The sequence below is a fragment of the Furipterus horrens genome, unplaced genomic scaffold (assembly GCF_987537825.1).
Source record: "Furipterus horrens unplaced genomic scaffold, mFurHor1.1.pri manual_scaffold_2, whole genome shotgun sequence".
NCBI lineage: Eukaryota > Metazoa > Chordata > Mammalia > Chiroptera > Furipteridae > Furipterus > Furipterus horrens.
In genome coordinates this window covers 80934526-80944767 of record NW_028327172.1, presented here as the reverse complement: position 1 = coordinate 80944767, position 10242 = coordinate 80934526, and positions in this window count along the sequence as shown.

Sequence of the window (10242 nt, the reverse complement as noted above, 5' to 3'; positions counted from 1 at the left end):
ACAGTTGCTCCTTTGTTTGCCATTCTCAGTGTTGGCCAGATTTACAGCCTAAGCAGCAGTCTCAAATCCTTGGGGCTCAGTGGGGTGGGGCAGAAAATGAAACACCAGAGTGAATTGGGGGTGTGGTCAGAGGGACAGAGGAGGGATGGGTAGACTGTGTGTGTATATGGAGTGTGTTTATATGGTGGAAGGAAAGCTGAGGAATGATTTATAGCTCCAGATTAGTTGATTATTAAGGAGAGGAAAAGAAAAATTGCCTTAGTTCGTGGTTTTGCTACCTACTCTCTTTGATGATACTTGCAAGGAAAGCTGAACTCTTATCAAGAGGATGAGGGATGTGTCTGCTCTTTCTTCCCATTTCCAGACCCTGTGTAGTGCTGTGTGTAGGCCAAGACGCACTGAAGCTCATTGTGCCTGGGTCCCTGCTCAGTGCTGTCACATGTGCTTCTGTCATGTCTTAAAAGCCTTCCTAAGCCACCATTATGTGGAGCCAAGTCCTCTTCCCCAAGAGCTATACTTTCTGGGAGTCTGGGGAGCCTCAGCCAGAAGAATAATTAGATTTCTTTTTCCTTCCTTCCTCCCTCCTCCTTTCCTTCCTTTCTTTTCCTTTCCTTCCTTCCTTCCTTCCTTCCTTCCTTCCTTCCTTCCTTCCCTCCTTCCTTCCCTCCTTTCTCTCTCTCTTTCTCTCTCTCTTTCTCTCTCTTTTTCTGGAGAAACATCAAATTGGCAGGGGCCTAGGAACACTTGTCACTGGGTGTGCTTAGCTCCTGACGGTGGCTGTGTGCTTGGGAACTGGCACATCCGTCTGCTAATGACATCATTGTCACTGTTAGGCAGACACATTAGTTGGTGGAATAACATGTAGAAGTAATGGACTTTTCTTGGAAATGATGGCTCCTCTGACACTTTTTTTTTTTTTCCATTTAAAATAAAAACTCTGGAGAAAGTTGCCTTAAATTTTTTTTTTCTAGAGTGGGTTTATTTTGACCCATATTTCTCAGTATCAGACTAAAATCCTAATATAGATATCTTTTTTATAGTTTCAATTTATAATTTTATTTATTCTTTTATTTTATTGTTGTTCAGTTACAGTTTTCCCAATATTTCTCCTATTGCTCTCCCTTGCACTGCCTACCTCCTGAATTCCTATAGTCAATTCCCACCCTATTGTCTATGTCCATGGGTCATTTATACTAGTTCCTTGACTAGACCGTTCCCCTTCTTTCTCCGCTTATCCCCCCTCCTCCCTCCCCTTTGGTCACTGTCAGTCTGTTCCTTGTTTCCATGCCTCTGCTTCTATTTTGCTCATTTCTTTGTTTTGTTCATTAGGTTCCTGTATTAGGTGAGATCATATGGCTTATTTCACAAAGCATAATACTCTCCAGTTCCATCCATGCTGTCGTGAAAGGTTGGCATTCCTGCCTACTCTGTGTTGTGTAGTATTCCATTGTGTAAGTGTACCAGTTTTTTTCATCCACTCACTTACTGATGGGCACTTAGGCTGTTTCTAGCACTTGGCTATTGTAAATAATGCTGCTATGGACATAGGGGTGCATAGGTTCTTTTGAATTGGTGTTTTAGGATTCTTTAAGTATAATCCCAGCAGTGGAATCACTGGATAAAAAGGCAGTTCCAGTTTTAGTTTTTTGAGGAAATTCCATACTGTTTTCCACAGTGGCTGCACCAGTCTGCATTCCCACAGACAGTGCACTAGGGTCCCTCTTCTCCACATCCTCACCAGCACTTGTTGTTTGTTGATTTGTTGATAATGGCCATTCTGACTCGTGTGAGGTGGCATCTCATTGTGGTTTCTATTTGCATCTCTCCGATGGTTAATGATGTTGAGCATCCTTTCATATGCCTATGGGTCCTCTGTATATCCTCCTTGGAGAAGTGTTTGTTCAGGTCCTTTGTCCATTTTTTAATTGGATTGTTTGTCTTTCTGGTGTTGATTCATGTAAGTCCTTCATATATTTTGGAGCTCAAACCCTTGTCTGAGGTATCATTGACAAATCTATTTTCTCATACAGTTGGTTCCCTTTTCATTTTGCTAATGTTTTCTTTAGCTGAGCAGAAATTTTTAGTTTGATGTAATTTCATTTGTTTATTTTTTCCTTTATTTCCCTTGACCCAGGAGATATATCAGAGAAAGTATTGCCATGTGGGCCAATACAACTATCTTGATTATTTTTATTCAGACTTAACTTTTAGATGTAAAAGCTTAAGAGAGCATTTTAGATAAATGATTTCCACCTTTGTTGCTAGTGATGGTGAGTAGGCCCTTGGTAATGATTAAAAGCCCAGGTTGCTCAGTTGTTTGGAGCATTGTCCTGTATACCAATAGGTTTTGGGTTTTATTCCCAGTCAAAGAACATACCTAGGTTGCAGATTTGATCCCTCGTCAGGTGTGTACAGGAGGCAACCAAACTATCAATGTTTGTCACATCATTGTTTCTCTCTCTCTCTCTCTTCCTCCCTCCCTCCAATCAATAAACATATCCTCATGCGAAGATTTAAAAAAACAAACAAACAAACTTGGTTTCTTATAAAAAAACACTATGCAAAATTTCTCACCTTATTCTTTGAGGATTTGATAGGATGCAGAAACAATCTTCATAAGGGCATGTAAATTGGCAAAAACTGGCAATGAAATAAAGTATTTTACATATTTGCTAATATTTAAAGGTGTCTTTTCTCTTATTATCTTGAGGTAAAATGTTTTGGTTGCAGTAGTCGCCTAAGTTTCTTCCAGGGCTTTTGTTTCTTTGTTTGTTTTAAATTTGCTAAGATGGGTATATATTCAGTGGAGACTTGGTCATATTTTTCTGTGCTGAAGTGTTTTATTTCTTATCGAATTAATCCCCCTTAGCCTGTAGTCCCATGTCTGGCAGTGTCATTATAAGAATGAACTTACACTAGTCCTGTTGATTTTACAACTAGATCTTCTGCAAAGGAAAATAAAATCAGCCTCATTGTGCCTGTAGCCCCTTTCTCCCAAGCAGAACAGATGAGGCAAGTCAGTGGGTCTCCAGGAGAATAGAGATCTGAGGAGAGGATGGAAATTTCATAACCATATTGCTCTTCCTGTTAGTCACATACATGAGTGACTTCTCATGATCCTGGTGTTCAGGGGTAAGTTCAACCATTGGCATTTCCACAGCAGACTCTTAAAGTTCATCAGCCAGAACCCAAGGCATTGTGACAGGATGCAGAACACTATGCCCAAAGGAAGCCATCTCTTAGGGCCAGACATCACAATGAAACGGAAATTCAAGAAGCCAGCCAGTTCCCTCTAACACAAATCTTTGAACCGAATAATGATTTGGCAAGGCCTCTTTTTTCTGGTGATTTTATGAGTTTACTAAGAGCTTCTGAGTTTACTGCCTTCATTGTCAATCTTGACTGGTTGTTATTATTTTTTAATAATCCATCTTATTCTTATTTAGCTCTTATTTTCAGATTTTTGGGGACAATATCACATCTAGGTATTTAGCTCACTTCAGATGATCAGATTCATCATCTTCTTATCCTCCTCCTCCTCCTCCTCCTCCTCACCCTCCTCCTCCTCATCCTCCTCCTCCTCCTCCTCCTCCTCCTCCTCTTTCTTCTTCTTCTTCTTCTTCTTCTTCTTCTTCTTCTTCTTCTTCTTCTTCTTCTTCTCCTTCCTTCTTCTTCTTCTTCTCCTTCTTCTTCTTCTTCTTCTTCTTCTTCTTCTTCTTCTTCTTCTTCTTCTTCTTCTTCTTCTTCTTCTTCTTCTTCTTCTTCTTCTCTTCTTCTTCTTCTTCTTCTTCTTCTTCTTCTTCTTCTTCTTCTTCTTCTTCTTCTTCTTCTTCTTCTTCTTCTTCTTCTTCTTCTTCTTCTTCTTCTTCTTCTTCTTCTTCTTCTTCTTCTTCTTCTTCTTCTTCTTCTTCTTCTTCTTCTTTCTTCTTCTTCTCCATGTTGATCATATCCAGAAAAAAGGCAAGGAATTTGAGATTCCCTTCCCCCCAACTTTACTGAGGTTCAACTGTAGGGAAGGAAAGACCTTTTAAAAATATGTGAATCACTTGATTGGGCAACATGAGGAAGGTGGCCAGTTTCTTAGATTGGTGCTTTGTCAGATGCTGATCTCTGAGTCTGTCCATTTCCAGCCTGAAATAGGGGAACAGGAAGGAGTTGAGCATGTGATGAGATGAAGAAGCTGGATATCTACTAAAGACTGAAGTCACACCAAGTGACTCAAATTCTCTGAACATTAGTCTGTATCTATCTCCAAGTGAAGTTTGAAGACATGTGCTAAAGCCTAAACATGATTTTACTGGAATCATAAATCATAGATAACTTATGTCATATTAACATACTTCATTTATGAGTCATAGATGAGGCACTCAATAATTGAGTTGAATTGACTTAAGAGGTTCTCTATTACATTTCATTTAGGAAATACTGATATGGATGATTGCAATTGATTATAGTTATGTCTCCTTTACTAGACTTATAGATGCATGATGCTGCTCATATTTTTTTCTGAATGTTTGGGTAGAAAACTTTCATAAATGGATGTTTCTTCATCTACTTGTCAGTTCTTTCAATTACAGCTATGGCTGCTATGGAAAAACTTTAAATATTTTTTAATCATAATTTTTTAAATTAAAAAATTAAAAAATTTTAAATGTTAAGAACACAAGAGATTTATCTTCTTAACACATTCTTAAGTGTATGATATAGTATTGTTATCTATAGGCACAATGTTACACATCAGATTTATGGAACTTACTCATCTTGCATAACTGAAAGTTTATACCTGTTGCCTATCACCCCTTACCCCCAGCCTCTGGTAGCCACATTCTATTCTTTGCTTCTATGAGTTTGACTACTTCAGATACCTCATATAAGTAGAACCATGTTGTTTTTGTCCTTCTGTGAATAGCTTATTTCACAGAATAATGTCCTCGATGCTTACAGAGAAATGTGCTATATATATACAATGACATACTATTCGGCCTTAAAAAGGGAAATTCTTCAATATGGGATAACACCTATGAACCTTGAAAAGAAGTTCATTTATTCATTGAACATATATTACTGAGCACCAACTCTGGGCTAGACATGCATCATGAATTAATACAGATTTCTGCCTTAAAATAGTTTTTCTATCTCGGTGATCTTTTTTTAGTATGTGTTCATTCTTATATATGCATATTTATTTACTTACAAATTGTGTCCCTGGCCCTGACTGGTGTGGCTCAGTGGATTGAGCACCAGCCTGCAAACCAAAAGGTCACCAGTCCAATTCCCAGTCAGGGCACATGCCTGGATTATGGCTTAGGTCCAGGACAGGGGACAGGGCAGGTACAAGAGGCAACCAATTGATATTTCTCTCTCATATCAATGTTTCTCTCCCTCTCTTTCCTTTTCCCTTCCCTTCGCTCTAAAAATAAATAAATAAAATGTAAAAAAACCATATCTGGAGTCCTGGCCAAGTGGCTCACTTGTTTGCATCATCATTCCGTACACCAAGAAGGTAGTGGGTTCAATTCTCAGCCATGGCATGCACAAGAGGCTGCTGATATACGTTTCTCTCTCTCTCTTCCTCTCTCTATCTCATCCCCTTCCTCTCTCTCTAAAATCAATAAACAAATAACATATCCTCTGGGAAGGATTTAAAAATATATATATCTAGAAGTAACATTTTTGGACAGTCAACTTGTCAACCAAAAAGGATTGGCAAATGTAATATAATTATATTTGTATTTTTAATATATATATATATATATATATATATATATAATTTATATTTAAATTTGCTAGTGCTTTGAGTTCTCTTACCATGAGAAAGTTAGTGATTCTCTTACCATGATAAAGATGGTATCATTTAAAGGTATTGTGCTTATAAAATGATTATCCTGTAAACCTCAGTATGTTGAGAGAATGTATCACCATCAACAACCCTCCGCCTGTGAATAACTTTTCTCTTGTCCCTGGGGAGACTCTCAGAACCATGGATCATATATAACCAAGTTAGTCCACATTAGTGTGACCAATTAGTCCTGGTTTGCCTAGGACTTTGCTGAATTTGGCATTAAAAGTCCTTCAGGCTAGGAAATCCTTCAGTCAGGGGCCAACTAGGACATTTGGTCACCTCAGTCCACATATGAAATACAAGTAGATTTTAATTTTTTTTTCTTATAAATTAGTAGCTTCTGTCTGCACCCCATTGGATTGTGTCCTGTGATCTTTAAGACGCATGCATCCCATTTTAAGCTTGTATTAGAGACTCTCGCTTGCCAGAGCTTTACTAAAAGCAAGAGGGAAGCCAGCTCTAGTCTGAGGGACCCTACTATGAAGATGTGTCCTGAGGCAGTACTAGGTCTGGGTCCCATAATTGTGTGATCTTGGTATTTCTCATTTGAGATGAGGTGTGGTGGTAGCATGGGATACACAGTCATTACTTGCCTCCCTAGAACTAAAATCAAGTTCTCACACATGGTTTTCTTTCTCCAACCTGGTCCTAAAGTGACACCTATATTAATATGATAATATCAGCTCATCTGGGAAAATCTTAAGAGAAAGCCAATACAGTTTTTTGTGTATATTTTTTGTTTTACTGAGATATAATTGACATACATCCTTGTTTAAATTTAAGGGGTACAATGTGTTGATTTGATATATTTATATATTACAAAATGATTACTGTCATTGCTAGCTAATGCCTCCATCATATCATATAATTAGCATGTTTGTGTGTGTTGAAAACATTTAAGATCTACTCTTATAGCAACTGTGAAGTAGGTAATACAGCATTATTAACTATAATCACCATGGGATTCCCCAGAACTCATTTGTCTCATCACTGCAAGTTTGTATGATTTGTCTACCCTGCTAACTACCGTTCTGATCTTTGTTTCTATGAGTTTGGCTTTTTTAAGATTTCATACATAAGTGACAGCATACAGTACTCAAACTCTTTTCATAAGGTCAAGGCGCTGTCTTCTCCTGCCCAATTCAATTAGGTAAGAAATTGTAACAGCAGTTCTGAACCTTGACTGCACATTACAATCACTTGGGGAGCTTTAAATATCCCTGTGTCCAGGTTATGCCTTAGACCAGTTAAAACAGAATTGCTGGGAGTGGGAACCAGGCATCAGGAGTCTTTAAAGCTCTCCAGGTGACTTCAAAGTACAACCAAAGCTGAGAACCATGGCTCATTCACCCTTTCCCTCCAGTGGTATTGGGATTATTGTTGGGTCTGAACGCAGATGCAACTTGTGTGTGGCACAGAGATTTGATGCTATTTTATTTAATTGTAGTTGTTTTCCTATCAAACCAGGCAGGGTTATAGTATTGCATAATCTCATCATTAGAAAATGAAAGCCCAATGACCTTAGCAGTGAGTAGAGGCAGCCTATAGAGTGGATACACTCAGTTGAGAGAGAGCAGGTAAAGTTAATTTAAATGCTCATTATCTGACAGCACAAGGATTTTCTTTTAATGTGTGTGGACTCATAAGCAAATACGAGAATGAAACATAGGAAATAGCAGAATGTTGGAGCTTTTTTCCTCTTGTTTCACCTGAGTACTTTCAAACTTTAATAATGAATCGATGTAGTCAAATATGGAGCAGGATGGGCCAGCTGAAAAGAGAATGGAGACAGAAGCTATGGTAGAATCCTTTGTTTAAGTCTTTGCTGTGGTCAACTCAGGGGCCACCCTGGGCAGAGAGCTTTGTGACATTTGAACCAAATTAAACTGTGAGGAATGAAGAGTGTAGGACTGAGAAATCTGCTTATTTCAATAATAGGGATTAACTAAGCTTGACTGATGTCCTTATTTACTGTCCATATTTCAGTGGAGAAAGAGTTTGATGTCTGGAAGGCCTGAGAGCTGAAGGGCTTGGCTCCCAAGAGCGTAAGCAAAGTTGTCAGCAACTTCTGGTAAATAAGACCGCAGACCCTTGCTTCATTTACCACATGCAATAGCATTTATCTGTTGGATACTGTCAGGGACTTCAAAGAAAAGTCCAGCAAAGCCCTGACCACAAGAAATTAAGAGTTCGTAGGGAACATGGAGGGTTACAATACAGTGAACTAAGTAGAGTGGTAGATATAAACACAGGGGCTTCACCTAGCTCATATTTGTTAATGAAGATGTTACACTACCTCAGCTAATCCTCACCAAAAGCAAATAAGGAATGCACCATTTTAATTTCCATTTATAAGGGGAAGAAATAGTTAATGGCCATGCTTGTGTTCAAATTTTTTTTTTCAGTTACAGTTGACATTCAATATTATATTGGTTTCAGGTGTACAGCATAGAGTTAGACATTTATATAACTTATGGTAAGTCTAGTGCCCACCTGACACCATACACAGTTATTACGACAATACAGACTATGTGTCCTATGCTGTACTTCACATCCCCATGACTGTTTTGTAACTGCCAATGTACTCAACCCCTGCACATTTTTCACCCTCCTATCTGGCAACCATCAGTTTGTTCTCTGTTATCTATGAATTTGTTACTGTTTTTGTTTGTTTGTTTATTTTGCTCTTTAGATTCCTCATATAAGTGAAATTATATGGTATTCATCTTTCTCTGACTTATTTCACTCAGCATAATAATATCCTTTACCCATATTTAAGATTTTATTCTTTTTTATGGCTGAAAAATATTTCATTATACATATGTACCACATCTTCTTTATCCATTTGTCTTTTGATTGGAACATTGAATCAATTCTCATTTAATTATTGAACACCACTCTGGCCACCTGAGAATAATTGAGATTTTTCTTTTAATAAACAAGGCTTTCTGTCTCTGGAGTGACTCACTTTCTGAGCTGGCAGAAGTGTGAGACACTGAGAGCAGTCTTTCATCTTGAAGGTGGAAGATGTTCTGCTGGCATTCTCAATGTCTTTCCCTTATATTTATGACTGACATTGAAGTTATATTTATAGTTTTAAACATGTACAAAGGGTTACATTTTAATTTTAAAATAGCTTCTTGTTCCTTCCTTTATATTGAGTTATCTTCTTTTTTATCCTGTTCAAGAGGAAGAACTTAGATCAAGTACACACGAAATCTTTGCTGACTTTCTTCCTTTAACAGTGTGCATGGAGGGTTAGTTCGGAAAAACTTCATTCTCTAGAAGACTTGAATGATCATGTGACCTTATCATGTTTCAGTGTTGTGACAGCTGTGTAATTAGGGGAGGGACAATATTGTGTCATACAATGAGATGCCTGGTTTGTTTTCTGTTGTAGGAAGTAGAGACTAAAATATATACATTTCTCTAATGGAGTTGTTTAGGGGAATAACTAATATCTCATATGATGTATTTACTTATTTAAAAAAGAGAATAGGAATGAGATGTCCCTGAACTATACTTTTCTATCATTACAGGGCATTTAGGCATCACTGCATCTGAGTTATCAACATTGTCTCAGATGTTTTTAGTATAATTTATGTTCTTATATGTATATTTCTTAAAACTAAAAAAATTTACAAAATTTTTCTCAATATTTGTGCATGATATATGTGTAGCTCAAAACTATTTGTGACCTGCTGTTGGCATGTACAAGACCAGGATATATACCTCATATTTTAAGTGCTCACATACTGTATATATAATATATAAACATCAAAAACAGGTTATTGCAAAAAAATTAAATCGAGTAGTTTTTGATAGGTATGTAGTGGTGCCATTTTATTCATTGTTCTATGATTGTTTTTGTAATTCTTTGTTCCTTTCTTATTCTCTTGCTCTCTTTTCTTGTATGTTGATGACATCCTGAAGTGTTGTGTTTGTATTCTTTTCTCTTTATCTCTTGTATATCTCTTGTAGATTTTTGATTTGTGATTACCGTGTGCCTTCATATATATCACACTATGTTGATAGCAGCCAGGTATTGGGCCACTTAGCAAGGTATAGGGCACACTGAGGCCAGCTACTGCTTGTTTAGGGTTTGTGGGCCTTTGAGAGATTTTAGGAAAGTCTGCAGCTTGCTTCTTGTGTGGATTAGCCTATGAAAGAAGCTAAGCACATGAATTGGGTAGCAAGAGGTTTCAGGGAATCACCTGGGTGGGGAGAGAGCGGAGTTAGCTAGATTAATGAAGACTCAGATTTGAGGCCCACTGGTGCCTGCAGGCTGGGTAGGAACAATGGTGCCTACTAGCGCTTTAGTGCTGGAGAGGGTTGCCCCTACAGCCTCCACCCTGAGGCAGACAATTCAGTTCTTCTCTCTATGTACCTGGCACTTTTTG